The sequence below is a fragment of the Triturus cristatus genome, chromosome 10 (assembly GCF_964204655.1).
Source record: "Triturus cristatus chromosome 10, aTriCri1.1, whole genome shotgun sequence".
In the NCBI taxonomy this organism is placed as follows: domain Eukaryota; kingdom Metazoa; phylum Chordata; class Amphibia; order Caudata; family Salamandridae; genus Triturus; species Triturus cristatus.
Genome location: NC_140593.1, coordinates 480,476,200 through 480,501,217, shown reverse-complemented (window position 1 = coordinate 480,501,217; position 25,018 = coordinate 480,476,200). Strand labels below are relative to the sequence as shown.

Here is a 25,018-nt window from a genome sequence, read left to right as displayed (position 1 = left end):
ACAAGGGAATACCCAATATATGTCAAAACAATACCCGTTCAGGCTTAGAGCACCACATATATTATGCAAAAAAGAAGCAGAGGACTCTGGGTGGTTCCCAAGTTCAGGTGGAGAACAGCTCCTGTACTGAGCACCCAACACCAGCGACACTCTGAATCTTCTCACCTCAAATGTCTGCGTTTATAGAAAAGTTTTTAAAGCTAGGATTAGCACAGTGTCAACCACATTGAGTTAGAAAGGGACAAATAATTTTGTATTTTCTACAGCAAAGTCCTTAAGCATAGGATTAGTACTGGGCTATACATGCTGAGCTGTAAAAAGACAACAGGATTTTACTGCTACAGGCAAAGTATTACAGCTTTGGATTGGTAAAATACCATCCAAGCTGCCAACCTGGCATGTGTTTTGCTATCATTATAGCTTTTAAGAGAGGTTTAGCTTTTTCCAGACAAAAGGAAGCACCAAGTATAAGTCAAAACAATACTCTTTCATGCATAGAGCAATGCATAAATGATGCAAAAAGGAAGCAGAGAGCTAGGGGTAGTTCCCAAGTTTTGGTGGAGAGAACCTCTGGTATGAAGCACCCAACGTCACCAGAGACACTCTGAATCAGCTCACCTCAAAGGTTGTATGACGGAGCCACGCATGTGATTATATCCAATGCCTTAACAACGCAGTCTTTACAATGGCCGGATCTTTACCGCACATGACTTTACCTCGCATGCCTTTACAACGAATTTTGTTGTAAAGGCATGATTGGCAAGCGAATATGTGTGGTAAAGATCACACCCCAGCCCCCACCCAGAGTCCTAAAACCTGGTCCCCAGCCCTGCAAACCACCCTGATGTCACACCCTGAGCCCTAAATCCCGGCCCCAACACTAAAAACTACCTCGACCCCAGATCCCCACCCTGAGCCCTAAGAGTGGCTGCCATCCCTAAAACCTGCCCCAACCCCCCCGCCCTGAGCCCTAAAACCCAGCCCCAGCCCTACTTACCAAACCGTGTCCTAATCCTTGCTGTCCCGATCTTTCCTGTTCTTCAACACAATCTCCCTGCCCATCCGCTCTGAATCTAAAATACTGAGAGCCTTTACCATGCATATGTGTGGTTAAACCATATGCATGGTAAAGGCACTCATGGTAACCCTTGCGGGGTAACAGAGCGTGTAGTTCCACCCGCTATGTAAATGCTGTTACCCCACTTCAAATGCCTGTTTTTCTAGCAAAGTTTTTAAGCATAGAATTAGCACAATGCCATTCACATAGAGCTTAAAAGGGACAACGTCTTTAACCATAGGATTAGCACACTGCCATCCACCCTGAGCTGTAAAATGACAAAAGCCTTTTACCACTCCACACACATTATTAAAGTTTTGGATTGGTAAAATCCCATCAAAGCCAAACTGGAATGAATAAAAGCAACCCGTGACCCATGTTTTTCTACCATTATAGCTCTTCACAAAGGTTCAGCTTTGTCCAGACACCAGGGAGCGCCCAGTATAGATCAAAACTATACCCTTTCTGGCATAGAGTGTTGCATAAATTAAGCAAAAAAGAAGCAGAGAACTATGGGTAGTTCCCAAGTTTAGGTGGAGAGCAGTTCCTGTTTAGAATACCCTACAACAACAGTGACACTCTGAATCGGCTCACCTCAAATGTCTGTTTTTCTAGCAATGTTTTTAAGCATAGGATTAGCACAGTGCCATCTGTGCTGAGCTAGAAATGGACAAAGTCTTTTGCCATTTCTACAGCAAAGTCTTTAGGCACATGGCAAGCTTGGAATGAATAAAAGTGACTCCTTTAAAAGCACCCAGTATAAGTCAAAACAATACATGCAAAAGACTTTGCATAAACTATATTTTGGTTCTGGCTAGTTGATTGCTTTGAAGAGCAATCTCACGTTGTTACGTCTCAGAATTGGCTTTATTTGATACGGAAATGTTACCAGCCAATTTCCAGTAGAGAGAGGGGTACGCCAGGGATGTGTCCTAGCTCCCACCCTGTTCTCATTGTACATTAATGACATAGCAAAGTCACTGATCGAAGCTAATGTAGATGCCCCAATTTTAGCTGATGTTAAAGTACCCATTTTAATGTTTGCAGATGACACCCTAATTGTTTCCGAGACCCCAAGTGGGTTACAGAGTGCATTAGGTATCTCCGAAGAATTTTGCACCGCTCGAGACCTTGAGGTAAATGTGCTAAAATCAAAATGTATGCCCTTTAATCCACACAAATCCTTCAAGGGCAAATTCTTTTTGAACAACTTACCGCTTGATCAAGTGAGGGCGTTTAACTATCTGGGTAAAAATGTCCAGTATGACTTATAATGGAATCAACAGATAGAGTTGGCAACACTTAAACATCGCCAACTGACTGGCGCCCTATATTCCGAGTTTGCGAAATCATATACCAAGCCAATCGCTCCAGTTCTTCGAGTCTATGATGCGAAGGTGGTTAGTTCTGCCCTTTACGGTACCGAGATCTGGGGCTTTGAGAACTTAACAAAAATGTCTGCATCGGAGAAAAAGTTCTTACGTAATCTCATTAATCTACCCCAGAGTACCCGTACATGTCCCCTTTTTTATGACCTAGGAATTAAGCCTATTAATTACATTGCAAAATTGCGCCCAGTGTTATATTGGAGGCGCCTGTGGCTAACTCCCAAACTAAGAACATATGCCACAGGTATTATGGATATTATAAAACATGATACCTTCCATAAAATTAAATGGCTAATCGGCACCAGGGGTATTCTTGGTGAACTGGGAATGGAAGGATTATGGGAGGACCCTCTTAACACTAGTTTTCCCTCGAAGAAAACCATTAAGGATAAATATTGGGAGATGGTAGTATCTCAAATATTCAGGGCAAGTGCCCCACTCTCACTTACAGGGAGGTTTTTAGACCAAAAAGATGAAATTGGCCTTGAAGCTTGCTGGGACGATATAACAAAGCCACTTGATAGAAAGTTATATTTCCAACTTAGGATTGGAAGTTTGCCCATCAGAGCATTTACATCAAGATGGTCCCAAGGTGGTGTGGCTACTTGTCCTAGTTGCTTGACATCCTTGGAATCAGTTGCTCACATTTTGTTTGAGTGCCCCGCATATTCTGTTCCGCGCAGGGTTTGGTTGAAACCCATGTGCAAATTACTTGGTACTAGGAGTGGTGTGTTAACAACTAGAATTATTTGTACTTGTACCACCCCTCTTGTCTACATATCAGTGTCAAAGTTTCTTGGTTGGTCTTGGGCAATAAGGAGAAAAATGATTAGTGGTTGATCCTTTTAAATATTTTAACATGTTTTATGCTTATCATGGAAAAAAAAAAATTTCATTTGTCTTATATATTTGTGAAGATTTTATCTTGGGTACCAACTTTTTATACTTAATGTGAATATTGTGCTTTTATGACAAATGTCGAATAAAGCATGTTTGAATTGAATTGATACCTTATTAATGCCTTTTTGAATCAGACTATTTTTATCTTCTGAAATGACTAAAATTTGAATAAACCTTTATGGTTTTGCCGTTTTTCTTGTGAACATTTTTGTTATTGTCCTAGGGCTGCTGTATTTGGAGACTCACATGGCCCTGATCTTATAGCACAGCCTTTTGACCTTTTAGTAAAATGTGTTGACAACATTCAGAGGCACTTTCAATAAACAACTTAGTTCTGCTGTTCAAATATATGGTGAGATTCTTATGTGTACTTTCTTTGGTAGCAGGAACAACTAACAATGTACTGAAAGGACAGTTCCACAATCTCTTCACATTTTGAATATAGGATTCAAATGGGAATTATGGTTTCTCAAATTCAGAAGAACATTTCTCTGGTTTGTGACTGATTCAACCATACTAGTTTTTCAAAATCACAAACCTGTGGGCATTTTCTAGAATTATAAGTAGGCTTAAAGAAGGACCCTTGTATATTTTCTATATGATATGAAGTAAGTGGAGTAGCAAACAGCAGTACTTATAGGTCTACAAATAACATACAGAAGTCTAGATGGCTAAAAGTGAATTACGGGGATGTTTTCACTCAGAGGTTCTGAGTAACAACAAATAGACATGGGAGAGTGCAGCTCAAGTTGTTGTATGATCATACCCAGAACCACAAGGTGAAAAATACCCATGTAAATCACTTTTCAACAGTCAATAATGTTATTTTATGTATTTCCCCTAATATCATCTGCCTCTGCTTTCAACTAGTACTCAGGGACTAGGGAGTAATGGAAGAGCCATACATAACATGGCCTCTCCCCTCTTCCAAATTAAAATAATAAAATAAACAATCTCCTACCACCCACCCCACCACTCTCTGTGCCTTCTCTTCCAGGTCCCACGTAAGCTGTGCACCCTGCTTTCCAGCACCGCTCTGACAGACTCTCAGAGAGCCGTACTAGAGCAGTGCTTTAAAAGTTCTGTTAAGCACCATCTCTACATCATAGTAGTGAATTACTGCATTTAGAAAACAGTCATTCATGTTAATGGCTCTATATGAGAGTTATGCATAACAATGTAATCAATCATTATACATCTAAAACAGACGGGAACACGATTTCTAGATGTTAGCAGAAGAAATACCTTCGATTTGCAGTTAATGCCAGGTACAGAAATATGCACCTGGTAACATGCTGAATGTTCGTCATACAAGAGATGGGGAGAATGTGACACTCATATGGTCAGTTAAAGATGGGCATAGAACATTCCCATTTCCTTCCAGTACTCTGTCCCTCTGGATGTATTCAGAGACGGGTCCCCTTTTGGGAGCCCTGCCATTGTTTTAAGGTAGGATGGGGTAAATATTCATGATCCATGTCAATCTAGCTGTAGCAAATCTAGGAGGTTCATTCAGCCTCCAGAATTTTGACTGAGTAAGTAGGATTGTAGGAAAGCGGGGTATTATGTAGTGAGGCTGAGTAGGTCACACCATGCAATACCTTCACGTTACCCTAAAAAGGTCCTTTGTATTCAAACTAATAAATCCCTAGCTCAGTCCTGGTAGTGTGGCAGAGAACAGTCAGGCTTTACTAGAGGAACATATGTTAAGCATTTCAAAGTACCAACATGGTTGAAAAGTAATTGTCACGACTCAATAGAAATCCAACACCAATTTATGAAACTAAAGCAAATAATTTTTATATAAATTTACACACCAAAATGAACACAATTGGATGAGCATAACTGGAGTTATGGATTTTAAAAGGAAAAATAAATCAGTGCATTTAACTCCTGCTACTCAATAGCGTTAGGAAAACACACTGGTGACACTCAGTCACTTGCAGGTCGAGTCCAGTGGAAACCACTGGGGTTAAGGTGATGCAGGTCCCAGGACCCAACAGTCAGTTGAATTTTATCTGGCTCGTAGAGCCTGGGTGCAGAGTGGCACTGGCTGTCCCTGGTGCTGACCGTAGGAGACACAGGAGCTGGTTTTGCCTTTTCAACAATGCTGGTGAGGAAAGGGGTGCAAAAGCTCAACAACAGAGCCTCTGAGGCATCGGGTTGAAGGTGTTGCAGAGTTCCCTTGAGGTGCAGTGTTGAGTAAAGGAAGTGGTAGCCAGGCTGGCCACCAACAATCCTTGTTAGTAACAAACACAGCGTTCAGTTACTTCAATGTCTTTGAGTCTGGGGGAAAACAGTAGCTGCACCTCAACAAAGGACCTGTTCCATCTGACTGTGTGGACGAATACCAGCATCCACCATGTAATTTTAGAGAGGACACACAACTTTATGTGTCATGGCAGTGAATCAAAATCTCACATCTGCCATACAGTGACCTAAATCACTACTTTAAACTATGATATGTGGTGCGGTATGGTGCTGTCTGCTTGTTCAAACCCTTCCACCAGTGTGCTGGGGACCTGAAAATAGAGGAAAGAAGGTGAGGACTGAGCGTTGGCCGGACACCCCCGTTATATCGACTAACTGCAGCGACTGAGACGGGACCTGTAAATAACTTACAGTGTGAAAAATAGTTTCTCTTACGGGGTTGCGGGTATGCCAACAAGAGGCAACCATCCGTTATAATAAACGGAGAAAAGAGGTGCCGTGAGGACGCTGACCCTAACCCTGATGAAATTGCCGCAAACTCTGTGAGGCAATGAAACATGTTGGTTTTAATTGAGCAGACACACAGCAAGGAATAAATTAGTGTAGCCAGTGGATCTAGCTAGTTTTTAAACTAAGGTGTTCCGGGTTTCTATGCTAGATCCCGGGACTCCTCATTGGGTCACATGTAGCACATACACCACATTTTTGGTTTCTGTTTTCTCCTCACCATCTATTTGTTTTTCAAGTTGGCAGGTGCTAATGATGAGAACCTGAGGACACAGGCGAGTACCAGCCTGTAACCTCCCATGGTATTAATCCTGTGAGGCTCTGCTAACTTTTCCTCACCTTCTTTTCTCTATTTTCAGGTCCCCTCCATTCTGCTACTTTTGAAAATGGCAGAACATTTCGTTGGGTGTACAGGCCACGTAGCCCACCTTAGGGGTGTGGCAAGCCTTAAGGTGTGTATGCCTCCTGACTACCTACTTGACTCACCTACCCAGTTTGCAAATGTGCCTTGGGCAGGGTTTTGTCTTTTTTCTCCTCTGGGGGCAAGCCTGTGTGCATGTCAGAGGCGGCAAAGGCTTTGAAGCTCACTGCCTTGATGTGCCACTTCACTAGCCATTCTGCCAGTGAGGGGTGTGACACCTCCAGCCCAGACAGGCCTTTTTTTCTGCTTCTTGGGATTATTCATAGATTTTGGCAGAGAGTCAGATTCCTGTCTTGGTGGCAGCAACTGCAGGCTGTCATCCTGGGCACAGGAAAGGCTGGGGCAACCAGGTGAGCAACCGTCAAAGTAGCCACCTGGGTGAATGTCACATTATATCCAACTTTAGAAAATGGTCAGGTTTGATAAGAAAAGTTATTTGACACCAAGCATGACACTTTTTTAGTGGGACTATAATGGAGCAATGCTATGGCCCTCTGAACACTTATAGTAGCCCTAATGGAAAGAGTGCACTATAAGGAAATATGAGCTTGCACTTATCTGTCCACATCTTTCATATAATGCACCTTGCCAACTGAGTTCAGGACGCCTAACGTAGGGGTGGCAAACACATATTAAAAATAATGCTGTGATGTTGCCACTCATAATGAGGGCAAAGTCGAGTGTGAGCAGTTTTCACTGCTCCTGCAGTCTGCAATGGCAGACCTGCTGTCATCATTTTACTTGGCTCACTCAGGGTGGCCCAATCAGTGCAGCGAGCCCAGGTGACCCCTTTAACTCCCAAGCCCTGGGTACCACTGGTACCATTTACAGGGGACCTATAAAGGGCTTAAGGTCTTTGCCAATTGGGGTTACCAATTCACATGCATCATATTCTAGGGAGAGAATATTGGCACTGAAGCCTGATTAGCAGGCTCAGTGCACTTTCAAAGTCAAAAACCATCAGCGTTGGAGTTCAGATGGGATGAAAAGTGGGAGGGAAGCCTGCAAAAGGCCTATTTCATTACAAGGATCCATTTCAAGGATAGGAGAGTACTACCACACACTGAGAACAGATGGTATTCAGATTATCTGGGTGAACATGTGCGGTGAAGCCATTGTACTTGTGTGTGTTTAATGACGTACACAGCCCCTGTGGTGCACATTTTTGCTAAGTGTCTGTGTGTTCCAGCTCACACTTGTGATAGGCCCCTCTTTGACAAATGGTGTGCGTGCTTGCATCTTTTCATACATGTTTAAGAAACCCACCTGTAGAAAGTGGCCAAAGACATGTATGTTTGTTCAGTCACAGCTTGCCCAGAGTGCTGGTTGGTGATATTTTCCATAGGTGAATCACAAACCTTTAAAATATCCTTGCTTTACCAATTAATAGCTAAGCTGAAGTCGAAGCATAAACATATATGGTGTAAAATGAATCTCAAATGAAAGATCCACACCAAATTGTAAAAATAAATATATAGTTAAAAAATACAGAAAAAAATGAACAATAGCATTTTAGCGTAAAACCTTAAACCCTTTGTCTACAAATATCAAACGCAGTTGGCCAGAAACAATAAAGAGAGCCTCTTTGAAGAAATGTTTCTTAACAGTTGTGGAGACAAGTGAATAGAAAAGTTAAAAAAGTAATCAAATAAAAAAGTATTTTACTTATCATGTTAACTAGAGAAGCTTGGTGCATTAAGTGTTTTTCAAGGGAGAGTGAGGCAATTATTTGCCAAGATGTTGCAGGCATTTAAATCATTATGCACAATGTTTAAACAACAGCATAGGGACAGAAGATCTCTGTAATTCACAAAAAGAGCTGTATCTTATCGTGTCAATGGTTCTTCTGTGCCAATGTGAAGTGGGTAAACTGGATGGAGAAACTATGTCATCTGGGCTTCAGGCTTTTTTGTGTTGGGCACCAAATGACAAGGCCAGGAAAACTGAGGTCTACTGGGAGCTAAAAAGTAAAAAACATGTTTCTATATATAGAAGTGTTTATAACAGGTCCTGAGATTAAATGAGTGCCCCAGTTCCTTAAAAGAAATAAAGTTGCATCTGTTTAAGCTTTACCTTGACTAGCTCCTACCTCCATAATACTTTCTCCCTCTCTCTCTTCTCTCTCTAAGTTCTCTTTTGTTTCTCTCCCTCTCGCCAGACTTTTGGTCCGTTCAATCTACCTTCTCTTCTATATCCTATACCTATTTCTCCTTATTCACTACTTTTACATATCTTTACTTACGTTCTTTACCGTCTGTTTTAATTGTTAAAACATCTCATTCTGCTCCTTATCCTTCACTCCATTTTACCTTAGAGACCCCTTAACCCTCTACCCACCCTTATGAAATCACAGCATTTCCTCTTTACCTATCAGTTGCCTAGCATGAGATCCTTTTTCTTACCGTGTAAGCCTATACCTGTTTTGCTACTGTTTTATTTTTTGCTCAATATTTACCTATACATTTTTGAAAATATTGCTCTTTCTGAAACTGCTGTGTGTCATTTTCAAGATTTCATCATATTTTAGTTCTCTGTTTGGAATTACATGAATTTCTTCTGTGCACAGTGACTGTGTCATGCACTCACCTTGTCCCACTCGCAGAGTCAACACTGGAGCAGATGCTTGACCTTCCATGACTCTCAGTGCCGCACAAGATGAAGGGACCAAACTCCTTAGATCTTGTAGGGCCCCGGGGGGTTGGGATAAAATAAGAAAAGAGCGACTTATGCTATTGGATCTGCTCAAGCGGGTGTGTGACACTGCTGTGAAAGGGGAGGGGAGGAGAGGCTGAAGATGAACAACCCATTCTTTGGCATATTTTAAGCTCACATGCATGCAATCTTTTCCCTGTGCAGCCTGACGCTCGTGACGATGCTTCGAAAGGGCAGGAAGTTATAAGAAAGGTAGACTCCAGTGTCGAAGATGCCGGGATCGGTGACGCCGATCACGTAATTAACCCAGAGCCAATCAGCAGGAAGGGAGAGCCTTTTAAACCCAGGAAACGAGAGGACTGGTTGTTGCCGGAAGGAAACATCGAGGCAAATAAGTTTAGAGATGCGAGATCAGAGGACACTGGTGAGGACCGTGAGATTCTTCAGCCGGAGCCCACGTACTTCCTCAACAAAATCTGGAGGGAAGAAAATCACCGCGGTTTTAACCACTGAAATACCACAAGCAGGAAGTCCGACTTTCCCTCTGAGAAGTCTGCAGAAAGGGGTACGGACGCTGCTGCAATGCTGAGGAATGTGAGGTCGCAACTTACAAACAGCCTGTGGCAATGCGATGTGACTAGCACCTCGCAACGGGGTACCATGACAGGCGTACAGCCCTGCCACGTTTCAGGAGAAACGTGGCTAAGCCAGGTAAGGGGTTGAATCTTTGGTAGGTGGGAGGGAGGAAGGGGGATTCGAACAAGAGTCTCTTCTGGGGCTTCATGAATCATCACCTCCTCCCTACTCTGGTGTGGGATTTTTTTTCTCTCTTCTTTTACTTTCGCTTCTTTCGTGCATAAAGCTGCAGTGCGTGGACCTCAACACCAATAGCTATCCTATCTTTTGTTCTGAGCACTGATAGTGAGGGGTGCAAACCAGAGTATGGGTGCTTTGCTCTTTATAAAGCCTCACACTATTTTCTTTACTAGTTGTCTTGGAAAGCGAGTTTCCAACCGTGGCATCTTCTTTGCTTTCTCCGAGGGCATCCTGGAACCACGTCGCAGACTCCACCAGGATCTGAAAAGAGAGAAGACTAAAAATCTGAGATTAAGACTTTATTTACTCCAAAGATTAACTGATAATCATTTCTGTTTTTCTTTCGTTTCTTCAAAACAAAAAAAACAAAAGTACACGGAGACCAATAAAGCAACATTTCTTTGTTCATTCCCCTTGCTACTAGTCGTTATATCCCGCAAAGTAACAACTGCGCAACAGGATCTGTCACTTCTGAGACCTTCTACGTTTCTGAGGTATTTATGCACTGCACACAGAACCTATGGTTTTGCGATGACGCAATGCACTGGATATTACAAGAGGAGTCAGTTACCATCGGTACACTAACAGGTCTCTACATGCAATGACCATGCATTAACTTCAGTACCTACACTTGCAGGTTTCATCAGAAGCACGACATAAGAGCAGAATGACCAAAATCACAGATTGGAGTGTGTCACTCCCAGGATAAACTCGGAACGGAGTTTGGAGTTACTGCACTCCTAAGGATAAACTGGGAACAAAGGTTGGAGTTACTTGCACTCCCAAGGATACACTCAGAACACAGGTTGAAGTTACTTATACTGCATACATCAAAGACTCTGAAGTGCTTTCTTTTGGCACTACTGTTCATCAGAGAAACAGAAAGCTAAAGTCTTAAATCCTCGTGCAATAACATTTCTTGCGCCCAGGTTGCAGGAAGGGTTTGGAGTATAAACACACAAGAAGCGCTGATATAAATCACCGAGCAGGCATGGAGGAAAAGTCTATAGTCTTTGAAGACACAGACTCATGGTCCTGTATACTACTACAGAAGGAGTTGTGCACACTAACCTGATATCAAGTACTTAGCCTAGCTTTTCCACTCGATTGAAGTTCAAAGAAGATCTTGAGACTTTGCCTCAGGGATTTAAGGGGGGACTCTGAGTAGCTGTGCATAAAGGAGAGAGGAGGAAGACGTCAGGGGAGCTGGAGTCACAGGCACCACCAGTTCACTTAGACGTGAAGGAGGCTGGAGCTCTTCTCAGTTCCGTTAGGATTCTTCAGTGAGTGGTAAGGGTGAAGCTTGTTATGCAGGGAGAGAGGCCAAGCCCCTGCTTGGGGTTCAGCGGAATTTATATAACTTCTCAAAGGCTCAACAGATGTAGGCTAGATCACATGTGGTACATGGGGCACATGATTATCTGGGAGGTTTTCGAATCTTGAAGAAAACATGTGTTAGCACACTCACTTTGACCTTGGATAATGGGCAGATGCAACTTGATGACCGGAACCAAATAACAGGAAACTAATGTATTGTTTTCGCTCAAACGTACATAATGAAAACAACACCAAGGCTCCAGTAACAGTGGGTGCAAGGCTTGCCATTGCCACACAGAATTCTGGGGAAGCTTGCAGGGATTCAATGGAAAACCATATCAAGGCCCTAGTAACAGCAGGTGCAAGATAATCCATTGGCTCACACGTTCTGAAGGACGCTTGTTGAGATTCAAGCGCAATGGAATTACGGGTCTGGGGGAACATCAGTCATGGTGTCATAGCGTACCATAAAGTACAGCATGAGCCTTGCGCGCTAGACCACAACATAGGGTGTTCAGGAAGGGGTCATTTAGTGAGGAAACAGTGGCTCCTGTGGAATGATAAAGAATGTTCTAATAAAGTTATGCACAATGGCAATGTACAGGGTTGGGGTGATGTCAGAAAGAAAGCTGGCTACAGACACCAAGGATACAGTCAATTTATAAATTTGTTTATATAGTAGGTAAGTAAGATAAACAATATATACATACAGTTTTAGAGTTGAAAATATTTTTTGTACAATAGACAATCATTAAACAATAGTGAGAGGTGTCCCAGTGACAAAACATTTGAACCTAAACTAATAGTGACATATTACGTGACATATGTACAAGGTTTCAATTTTTTTGAACATTTCGGCGACCATGGGAAAATAAGGCGATGTAATCCACAACACTTTATACAATCATAAGTGCTGAGTTATAGTTCGCCTATGTTAACTGTCAACTGTGTTTCGACCCTGTGTGAAATGTAGGGTCTCTTTAGGACCTAGAAGTAATGAGACACCTGAAGGGGGTCTGCACTGTCTAATGTGAAGAGCAGTGTCACCGTGAAATAATTGAAGAAAACAGGGTACCCAGCCGGGCGCCCATGTGAGGGTAGTGATAGGCAGGCAGAGGAAATGGCAGAGCCGGGAAGACCTCTGCAGTAATGGAGGCCCTGAGTATTCAGATCTGTCAAGTGCTAAACCCTTGCACTAATTGTTGACACGGAGCTGCAGCCCGTTGAGTCATTATCTGAATCAAGGCACACCTCTACTCCCTTGCGCATAGAGCGTTAATCAACGCACATGGCGCTTGACATATCTGAATACTCAGTCCTTCCATTACTGCCAAGGTCTTCCCGGCTCTGCCATTTCCTCTGCCTGCCTATCACTACCCTCACATGAGCGCCCGGCTGGGTACCCTGTGAGTTATTTTTCTTCACTTATTTCACGGTGACACTGCTCTTCACATTAGACAGTGCAGACCCCCTTCAGGTGTCCCGTTACTTCTAGGTCCTGAAGAGACCCTACATTTCACACAGGGTCTAAATGCCGTCGACAGTTAACATAGGCAAACTATAACTCAGCACTTATGATTGTATAAAGTGTTGTGGATCACATTGCCTTATTTTCCCATGGTCGCCGAAATGTTCCAAAAAATTGAAACCTTGTATATATGTCACGTAATATGTCACTATTAGTTTAGGTTCAAATGTTTTCTCACTGGGACACCTCTCCCTATTTTTTAATTATTGTCTATTGTACAAAAAATATTTTCAACTCTAAAACTTAATGTATATATTGTTTAACTTACTTACCTACTATATAAACAAATTCATAAATTGACTGTATCCTTGGTGTCTGTAGCCAGCTTTTTTTCTGACATCACCCCAACCATGTACATTGCCATTGTGCAGCACTTTATTAGAAAATTCTTTATCATTCCACAGGAGCCACTGTTTCCTCACTAATTTACTTACCCAGGCTCCGCGTGAGTAGGGTTCCCTTGTCCTTTGTTCCCAGGAAGGGGTCATGGCAGAGAAGGCACAGGAAGGAGTTGTAGCAGTTTCCCCTGCAAGGAACAACCCACACGGCGTGGTTTGTCTGGGTGACAGGCATGGAAAGAATAAATCAGGCGAGGGGCATGAACATTGCTGGCTGGTTCCCAAGACTGCTCTTCAGGACCATACACTTTCCAAGCACCGAGTACAACAAGCATCCATTTTCACGCTTAAAATCATGGATTCTCTATACCTCAAAATCCAAATGACCATCCAGTGGTATAGGTGAGGGAGGGTGAACAGGACGGGTTTGGCTATAATAGGGCTTCAATAGGGGCACATGAAACACTAGGTACACTGGTGAGTCATCAGGAAACTAATTTCACAGCTGCTGGGTTAATGAATCATTCAGTAGAAAAGGGACCCAAATATCTGAGTTCTGGCTTACATGGCTCCTGTAATCGCATGTGTTTAGTGGACAGCCAAACTTGATCTCTAACCATGTAGTCTGGATGTGGTTGTTGATGTATATAAATATTTTTTGCTGATGTACCATAAAAATAAACTAAAGGACTATACCTACCAATAGTCTCAACACCATTACCAAATAATCAGTCAGTAGGCATTGAAGAAGGTTCAATCATTTATTAGACAATATACTCTATAGAGGAGCCTCTCCGAACCGCACCCATCAGGTGCGCCGAGAAGACTGTTGGCTCGTATTCAAACATGAGGTTATATACTTTTCGGTTCAATACATACAATCACTGTGAAAGGAAAAATACCAGTTGGCCCTCGAGCTCCAGGAAAGGACCATATATGGCACACATCAGATCAGTACAAAGGCTTGACTATCTATTACTGATGAGGTCAGGAGGGGTGACTCCCTTTCGTCTTGGTGGCTGGGAGTGTAGACACGGAGCCTCCAGGAATGCGCTTATCGCCCCCAAAGCCAGATGCGACCTTGAGTCTTAGAACAGTAAAAGTAAAACAGCCTACCTTCAGCTGCTACCAGTAACTCAAATAAACTGGGGTCTGACAATTGCACGTGATCAACACGTGATCATGGCCCGGGCTCAAGCATATGTTCAGAAGATGGTGTCTGTATGGTTCTCAGCCTACTCTTTTTACAATAGATATACAGGGAGGAAATAAACGAGTTTCCTCCAAGCAAAAGCATATATATCTCAAACAGGAAGTATACGCATAGATGCATCATGATAACATAATATAGGTCCGATACTCCTTATACACGGGAAATCTACTTTTTTATCCCTCAGAACGGCCCTTTTAGCATGATGTAGCTAACTAAAGCAGTTCAATCTTCAAATATTCCCTCATCAATCTGCATTAGGTCTTTGAGTTCCTGCTGAACTAGCTGAGCTTTGACCGCTGCTGGGGATGGACCAGACACAGAGGAAGTGAGTTTTGTCGCACAATAAGAGCAACATGCAGGTCCACATTGTACACAAACACAACACGTGAATATGATACCGGCTATACATGCCAGCACCATCAAGATTTTCCATCCCCAAGTGGACAGCAAACCCCAGAACCAACCAGAAAGAGACCACATACCAGTTTCTACATGTATCTTGGAAGCTAAACGATGTAGCTTCTGTATAGCCAAATGAACAGAGGGGGCGGAGTCAGAAATATAAAGTCAGCAAGAGCTGCCTATCACACGGCATGCTCCTCCTCGATCTGCCAAGATAACGTCTAAAACCATACGGTTTTGAAGCGAAACGAGTCTGATCGCCTGTAGCTCTACTGTTATATTGGTCAGTATTCCTGCAGTAGTGTTAATTACCCCTTCAACTACTCTAGATAACCGTAGTACTTCTTGGCTAGTAAGTATAGGCACCCAAAAGGGTAACACTCCCTTCATAATGTCGGTGAAATACTGCAGTTGAGTATCGGTCTGATCTATATCAGTGGTATCCATCACTCTTTTATTACTCCTAATAAGCACGCTACGTTTATCTAGTCGGTGATCCTTGTGATAATCAGAAGGGGCAATATAGACTGGAGGGTACAGGAAGGACAGGTGCAACGTCCATTCCAACCTTGTGGAAGCCAAGTATAGGCCCTTTCTCCACAGACAAAATATATATTAGTAGGGGTTAACAAAGGAGGGATGCTAAAGGTACGCAACTGATAAGTTTAATTACATCGGCTTTTTCCGAATGATATGTACCCTGCTCCTTAAACACAAAACATAGAGGTGCTGTTTAATACAGGCACTGAAATAGCCCTATCTTCAGTAACATTACGGTCCTGAAAGTGTCGAAACTATTGAGTGAAATTGAATTCAACAAAGTCCAAAATTTCATTTTTCAACCAAGTGGTATTTTCGTGAGTTACATACATATTCATACAGGCATTCGGATCTAAGGTTCCCTCTGCATTATTCCCATCGGGGTTGAATCCTTGATGAACCTCAATATATGCTAAAATCATTTCATAATCTCTCTCTGAAAACCTTTGAGCGTCCACAGTGTAATGCATATACATCATAGAAAGCAATTTGAACCAAGCCTCGCAACTTCCCAGATAAGACAAAGGTAGGGATATAAATAAGTCGTGCTTGTGCATAACAGATGGTAAAAGACCACAAACCCAACAATTCGTAGTATTGGTGGCACTGTGTACTTGATGAAGCATTTCAATGAAAGCATTTTTCACATAGGTCTGCTGATGCCTTTCCTTATGAGGGGCTAAAGTATGTAACACATGTTCCGGAGGTGGGGTAGTTGTTCCTAAAACAGTATGCATAGGGTGGTGAAATTCTAGATATATGAATACTACCAGTAATAAAATTAGCAATATTGCTATAGTAGCTATAAATGCAATTTTAACACAATTGGTCCAACTAGAAAAAACAGGCATAGGTGTAGGAAAATAGCGTGGTACAAAAGGACGTTCCTCTTCAGGAACAAAACGAGCAAAGGGATACATTCTAACTAAAAGTCCAACAATAAACTAGGGCAATGCAGTCCAACCTGCCAGAGGGTACTTCTTTCCTGTGTCCGTTTAGAGCCTCACAGGCAGGCTCCTATCGTTCATCACAGATAATACCAAAACAAACATCTCACGTTGGAGTTATGTTCTCACACAACCCTTGAAGAAAACACAACCTGGGCCCCTTTTAACCTGAAATTCAGTCTTTCTTTCTGAACAGAGCAAACAAATGTTCAAGCCTCTCAGTGCGTTCAGTCCAGTGTCTCGCTCAGTACACCAGAAGCGAATCTAACAGACATCCATAGCACAGGTCTGTACCCTATCACTCAAGTCTCTCCCTATCTCCTACAATGTTCACCTGGTGTACCGTGTTGTTTTCTGGGCCGCAGATTGTATCGAGTATGGCCAAGCACTTCCTGATCAGGGAACAAAACAGAGGATGACAAATCCGGTGAAACAGGGGTACTGCGAGCCTCTGGGTTAACTGTAGGAACAAGAGAATCTGGGGCGATCAATTGTGCTGATGACAGCACCCCTTCCGAGCCCGGTGCACCTTCTCCTTGCCCTTCTCCAATTACCTGGGCGTCTGAAAAAGGGATGAATCGAGGAACTCGCTCACTTTCCTGAGTCAGAATCCCGTACTGGATTCGCTGATCATATGGAAGCGGGAGGGGTAGTTTTTTCAGATGTGACACATGAATCCAGTGTCACTTGCCGTTCACTTTTACCGCCGTCCGCGTGGCCAACAAGACTTGGAACGGTTCAGACCGACGAGGATCCAAGCTGGATTTTCGCTGATAGTTACGGACCAGAACCCACTGTCCTGGTTCCAAGCGATGTCCTGGACCCTCCGGCAGGGGCTGCAAAACTGCTGAGACCTGTTGATGAATGGAACAAAGATCTTTAGTCAAAGCATACAAATAGTCTGTCAGCATAGGATACTCTATATCACAAAACGTTCTGGGTCTCAGGACGCCCCAAACATTAGCAGGGCACCCAAAAATGACCTCGTACGGAGACAAACCAGAGCGAGAATGTGGGGTAACTCGTTTTGACATTAATGCCAGCGGCAGAGCATCTGGCCACTTCAATCCAGTACCTTCTTGAATTTTAGCTAATTTGAGCTTTAATATCCCATTATACTTCTCAATCAACCCAGCGGACTGTGAGTGTCGAGCCGCATGGAATTTCTGCTTAATCTGTAGTCCATTACATATATGTGTGATGAGTTCTGCATTAAAATGCCATCCGTTGTCACTCCAGATCACACGAGGCAATCCGTAGCGAGGGAAATACTCCTTTACCAATGCCTTTGCCGTTGCCAAAGCAGTGTTTTCTTTTGTCGGGTAGGCTTCCACCCATTTACTGAAAGCGCATACCATGACCAGAACATACTTCAAATTATTAACGCGCTCCAGCTGGATATAATTCATTTGAAGCACCTCAAAAGGCAAAGATGGTGGTGCAAAGTTTCCACTCAGAACAGGCTCCCTGCCCCCTGGATTATGTCGTAGGCAAACCATGCAATATTGTACTAAATGAGCAGCAGTCCTAGAAATGTTGGGATTGTACCATACAGGATCTAATAATGCACAAATACCTTTCACCCCAATATGAGCTGAACCATGTGCCATTGTCACCACCGCATTCACTAATGCATTAGGCAATAGCCACTGCTGCTTTTCTGTCAGATCAATCCAACAACCATCTGCATCTAATCTCCCAATTCGCTCTTTCCAGTGAGCCAGTTCAATAGGGGTAGCTTCTTTCTGTATTTCTCGGACACTCTCCATGGTATTATCAAACATCTCTGTTTCAGCCACCCAACTAGCAGAGCTAGTCACAAACATTGAGGTCAATTTGGATTTCGCAGTTTCCTTAGCTACTTGATCGGCAAAGGCATTACCCTCCCCCACTGCATCAACCACTGCCTTGTGTTCACTACATTTTACTACAGCCACTATTTCTGGTAACGTCAATGCTGTCAGTAATCGCAAAATCAAGGGACCATGCTGTATTCGCTGACCATGAGAAGTAAGGAAACCTCTTTCTGCCCAAAGTCGGCCGAAACTATGAGCCACACCAAAGGCATACTGGCTGTCGGTGTAAATATTTACTCTCAGTCGTTCACTTAACTCAATGCCACTAATTCAGCCGCCTGTGCTGACTGATAGGGTACTCGAGAAGCCTCAACTATAGTGTGAAGAGTAGTTATCGCATATGCAGCAGTTGTCGTGCCATCTGGTAACTTGAAACAAGAGCCATCGACGTACAACTCCCCTTGAGGGTCAGATAGAGGAGTGTCAGTCAGGTCTACTCGTCCCTTCGTTTCTTCCTCAGTCCAAAATATACAATCATGAACATCATTGTTCTTTTCACTCGAAGGGAGGGGTAGTAAGGTAGCTCATCGTTTAATCGTAATGTGTGGAGCAAACAAAGTCAATTCGTATCCGGTAAGACGCGCACTCGTAAGGTGCTGGGTCTTTGTTTTGTTCAATAATGTATCCACAGCGTGCGGTACCATCACCGTGAAGTCAGTGTTCAGAACGAGCCCTTCCGACTGTCGAATAGCCACTGCAACCGCAGCAGTAGCTCTTAAACAGCTAGGGAGTGCTCTGGCGATGTTATCCAACACCGCCGAAAAATAGGCTTACCACCAAATCCTTGTGTTAACACAGAAAGCGAGCAACCGTACACCTCGTGTACGTAAAGCACAAAAGGTTTCCGGTAGTCAGGAGTACCAAGAACAGGTGCAGAGGAAAGCGCAGATTTCAATGAGTCAAAAGCATCTTGACAAGCATCAGTCCAGGGTAAAGGTTCATGCACATCTTTAGTGGGTAAGTACAGAAGAGGTTTAGTAAGAAGGGAAAAATTAGGGATCCATTGGCGACAGTAAGTAGTTATGCCGAGAAATGCACGAACATCACGCTGAGTACGAGGTACAGGCATATTAAAAATAGTAGTCACGCGCTCAGAGTTAGTCTCCTTCCCTCCTTCGACAGTAGATGACCGAGATAGGTCACCTCCTGTCGACAATATTGAAATTTAGAAAGGGATACTTTATTGCCATTAGCAGCCAAATGAGACAATAATTGTACAGTGCCCTTCTTACAACCTTCCTCGGTATCAGAGGCCACTAACAAATCATCTACGTATTGCAAAAGCACTTTACCAGGGGCAAGACCAAATCATCCAACAATGTTTTCAAAGCTTGACTATAAATACTAAGACTCTCTGTGTACCCCTGGGGAGCGCAGAAGCCAAAAATATGGCGGCTATCAGGATGAATCGGAATGCTAAAGAAAGCCTTCTTTAAATCAATCACTGAGAAATATTTAGCAGTAGGAGGCATCATAGTGAGAATAGTAGTGATGTCGGAAACCACAGGGTATTGGGGCACCACTATTTTATTAATTTTGCGCAAATCAATCACAAAACGATAGGTATCAGCATAATCAGGATCGCTTCCAACAGGGGCTCTCTTTAAGATAGGCAAAATGGGGCTGTTGCACACATTAGCAGCTGTCTCTTCCACCACACCCCTTTTTACCAAATCGTGTATGATGGAGAGCAAAGCCTTCTCGCCAGCCGGAGAAATTTTGTACTGAGGTATACGAGGAAGCCGAGCATTTTGCTTCAAAGTAATAGAAACGCGCGGAATCGTTAATAATCCTATATCCGTGTCACCAGTGGCCCACAATGTTGCTGGAATAGCAGCAAACTCAGGAGGGAGGGGTTCATTTTTAGTGAAACACTGCAAAGTATGCTTCCCAAGGGAATTGATAGTCAAGTAAATACCATCAGGTGAACAATGAATCTTAGCATGTAATTTCTTCAACAAGTCCAAGCCTAACAAATTTTCGCCACAATGGGAAGTCAAAAGAAACGGGGAGTCTATCGTAACAGGACCAATTGTAAAAGGAATAGGTTTGGAGATGGGGCTCACCACCAGAATACCCGAGAATCCTACCGAAAAATTATTGTGCCCGGACAGAGCAGCCCCTGGGACCAGGGAACGAGAAATAGAACTATTCATTGTACCCGTATCAACTAAAAACTTTTCAGATGTCCCCATTAATTGTGCCTCTACATAAGGTCCTTGCTGATCAACGGGTACTGACACCTGGCCCTCAGTCTGTCCATGGCTTTCCTATGTATAAGCATACCCTTCGTCGCGTCCATTACACACTCCTCATTATAATAAAGCCTACTTCTTGGATTATCAAAATAGTTCTTTTCTTGTCCAACTTGCGTCGCCTCTTCTCGTCGCATATCACTGCGATCCACACTTCCCCGACCTCTTCCTCTACTTCTCATAGCCCCATCCTGGGCTAGCAACAACGGACACTGAGATCGCCAATGCCCTTCCTCCTTCCAATAAGCACACTGATTTATTCCCAAAACAACAGCCGGCCCTCTGCCTCGTCCAGTTCCCGCCCACCTCGGGACGAACCCTCTACCGCCTCTCTCTCTGCCTCGCCCTTGAGCAACTTGTTGCAACAACACCCGTGTTGTAAGATCCTTCGTTTTCTTTTCCGTTTTATCCTTACTCTCATTTTCTCTATGTTCGTAATATTGGGCCATACGCAATATTAGTGAGAGCATAGAAGTGGTCCAGGTACTTTCAGCGGCTTGTAGCCGTGCAGAGACTTCTGGTAGCAAATTGGTCACAAAACGATTAACAAATAATCGTATACCGCCTTCCAACGACAAATCCTGTCCACTAAAATCAATGAATACGCCCTCAAATCTAGTGAAAAAATCAGAAACACTTTCATCTTTCTTGTGTTTACATGCGGTCAATTTGTCCCAATCCACCTTATGAGGCAGAATTAAGGAATGCATGTAAGTGATAATACGGCCAGGTAATGCCAATACTTCAGGTTTTGGCTTATCCCCAGGCTTACGATCCTTGTCCCAATCTTTTATCTGCTTCCATGTTCCGCCTAATTCTTGAGCATGGTCCTGATCATGCACCTGACGCCATACGTCAACAGGAACTAACAATGCAAAAAATAGCTCTATGTCAGCTAAGGTCATGACGGCCGAAGAGGCTGCGTCTGTGAGTTCTTTATAATCAGCCGTGGGATTTTTACGGGGGTCGGGTAATTGTGATTTTAGCGAGAGGACTTCACTCCTCTCCCAGGGGGTATAAACCCATTGCTCTTGCACTCGGGCCTCTACGTGAGGTCTAGTCACCACACCATGGTCATCCTTTAGTTCCGGTATTTCAGGATGAAGGATAGGATGAACTTCTCGCATAGGATGTTGAGTGTCCCACGAGAAACACCTTTAATGCATCCGTGCTCTATAATTTAATAAAACCTCCACATTTCTATACACTTCATCTGGGCTAAGTTCAGACTTATGAGCCCTAACCCGGATGTCATACATCACTTGGGGGGCCATCCCTACTGGAAAACACTGTTCCCAGAGAGTAATAATACGTGCCGCCATATGTTTCAAAGCATGTTGCTGCATAACGGGCTCATAGTCTCGAGGCGTGTTCCATACATCAGTTATAGTGTAAATAGGCTGTCACATCCACTGGGATCCTCAATCATCTGTTTCTCATTCGGGCCTACAGCCGAACGGGTAAACAACTTCCGTGTGTCGAAATTCCCCGGAACACGAAATGGAGTCGAAACAGCTGGAGATGGGGTCGTGCTCGCAGAAAGGGAAGCCCACACAGGGGTGGGGGGAGACAATACAACTGTGGACATAACAGAAGACGGCAGTGTAACAGGCCATAAGGTAGCCGTCTCAGACACTGAGGGAGACAAAACAGAGGACGTTCCCGGAGAGGCAAGGGAAGAGGAATCAACAGGGGTGGAAGCAGAAGGGGCCTGTACTAGAGTCGGGGGAACAACGGGATATATACGCTGCGGAGCATAAGGTGGAGATGGACGAGTATCCAATAAATCCTCTATCTCATCTTCCGCTTCAGTCCTAGCCACATAGGTCTTATCCACTTGCAATCTGAATTGTCTGTCTGCACAATCAATCCCTTGTTCAGTTCATGCTTTATCATAAGCTAAAGCTTTCTGCGTAATCATCTGATTTCCCCTCATCCTACATACTTTCTCCTCCTGCATACGTCTACGCTTTGCTTCCTTCTGCCACAAGTTTAGGGAGTTAAACATTGACTGTCGACTTCGTTTAGAAAATAATCGATCCTGCAGGATTTTGTTTTTTTTTCATCAAAAGACCCGGTCAAAGGCCATTGCAATTCCACATTATCTTTAGTATATTTATGCCATAGTGTATTAAACAGGAGAGGTGTAATACCATGCTTTACATACATATCATAACTTGGGCTGCCCTTAGACGGGGCAGGTTGACTTTCAGCCAAACGCGTATCATTAGGGCGGCAACGACATCTAAAACAACTCAATTTGCTAAAACACGGCATGGTTATTGTCGTCACGCGTTCCTCATTTAATCATACAAATAAACTTCCAAACATGGCCATGTTCAAACATTCACAAAACGTACCACCTCACGCTCTTCCGAACATACACAAGACAATAATATATATATACATACAAAACTATTCAAAAATGACGTCTTTTCAAACAAAGAACAGAGCCAGTCATCTGCTGTTCATGGAGAATCAATCAAATTCAGATTCCAAGACCGACAGATACCAAAATCAAGCAGTCCAAAAACTACCAAGAGACCGTCAGACAGGTATAACCACAGACTGAGCTACAGATCATCCCGCAGCCTTCCTGGTTCACTCTTGGGACTATTCTGACTAAGCCCGCTTCATTAGCACCGCTTCAGATGTGTTCCCAAGGCTACCCAGGTACAGCAATAGGCTTTTCGAGAGCAGTCCGGCCGGGTGCGCACCACACATGCCACACCGGGCGTCCGATCGGCATCTCTATTATTCACAAAAGGTCCGTGGAACATCTATACGTGCAGCCACCACAATGCTGCCCCGTCAGACCCCCAAGATTCTCTGTGGTACACTGACCACCAAATACTTACACAGTTACCTGCTTCAAAAGCACTGCTCGACAGTGCATGCCAAAAAAATCAAAACAATTCCACTCACCTGGTGCACACAGGTACAATAGCGTGTTCTCCACTGCCAACTCCTGAAGACCAACACGGTCAGCTCCTGGGTTACGCCCGTAGGACTCCGGTGAAGGGTCACTGGCAGCTGGGGATAATCTGATCGTGAGAGCGGAGTAAGCTCATACCAAAAATGTCTAAATTGCAAAGGATTCTTTTTCCGTCCACCCGCTTGACCAGAATTACCCCTTGTCCTTACCACCCGTTTACGAGGAGGACGACCCAATCACGGAGTCCCGTCGGAGTCGCCAACTGATGTACCATAAAAATAAACTAAAGGACTGTACCTACCAATAGTCCCAACACCATTACCAAATAATCCGTCAGTTGGCAGTGAATAAGGTTCAATCGTTTATTAGACAAAATACTCTATAGAGGAGCCTCTCCGAACCTCACCCATCAGGTGCGCTGAGAAGACTGTTGGCTCGTATTCAAACATGAGGTTATATACTTTTCGGTTCAATACATACAATCACTGTGAAAGGAAAAACACCAGTTGGCCCTCGAGCTCCAGGAAAGGACCATATATGGCACACATCAGATCAGTACAAAGGTTTGACTATCTATTACTGATGAGGTCAGAAGGGGTGACTCCCTTTCGTCTTGGTGCCTGGGAGTGAAGACACGGCGCCTCCAGGAATGCACTTATCGCCCCCAAAGCCAGATGCGACCTTTAGTCTTAGAACATTAAAAGTAAAACAGCCTACTTTCAGCTGCTACCAGTAACTCAAATGAACTGGGGCCTGACAATTGCACGTGATCAACATGAGATCATGGCCCGGGCTCAAGCATATGTTCAGAAGATGGCGTCTGTATGGTTCTCAGACTACTCTTTTAACAATAGACATACAGGGAGGAAATAAACGAGTTTCCTCCAAGCAAAAGCATATATATATCAAACAGGGAGTATACGCATCGGGGAACAACCTTTACAACGCAACTTTTACAACGCACTACACTTACAACGCATTTTTTACAACGCAACATCCACTACAATGCATGCCATTACATCGCAGGACACTACAACGCATTTTTAAAAACTACCTTTACAACGCATTCCATTACATCGCATACTACCTTTACAACGCATACCATTACAACGCATAATATTATATTAAAACCCCTACACTATCCAACACTTACCCTACTGTTGCACCCCCTGGAGTTAGAATAGTAATTTTTACCCCTATACTATCCAACACTTACCCTACTGTTGCACCCCCTGGAGTTAGAATAGTAATTTTTACCCCTATACTATCCAACACTTACCCTACTGTTGCACCCCCTGGAGTTAGAATAGTAATTTTTACCCCTATACTATCCAACACTTGCCCTACTGTTGCACCCCCTGGAGTTAGAATAGTAATTTTTACCCCTATACTATCCAACACTTTCCCTACTGTTGCACCCCCTGGAGTTAGAATAGTAATTTTTACCCCTATACTATCCAACACTTACCCTACTGTTGCACCCCCTGGAGTTAGAATAGTAATTTTTACCCCTATACTATCCAACACTTTCCCTACTGTTGCACCCCCTGGAGTTAGAATAGTAATTTTTACCCCTATACTATCCAACACTTGCCCTACTGTTGCACCCCCTGGAGTTAGAATAGTAATTTTTACCCCTATACTATCCAACACTTACCCTACTGTTGCACCCCCTGGAGTAAGAATAGTAATTTTTACCCCTATACTATCCAACACTTACCCTACTGTTGCACCC

At 43.5% G+C, this 25,018-nt stretch overlaps 1 pseudogene; it reads right to left on the bottom strand.

Moving 5' to 3' along the window:
- The window catches only part of LOC146789632 (GDP-L-fucose synthase-like), an 86,704-nt pseudogene that overhangs the window by 21,428 nt on the left and 40,258 nt on the right, over positions 1-25,018 (bottom strand).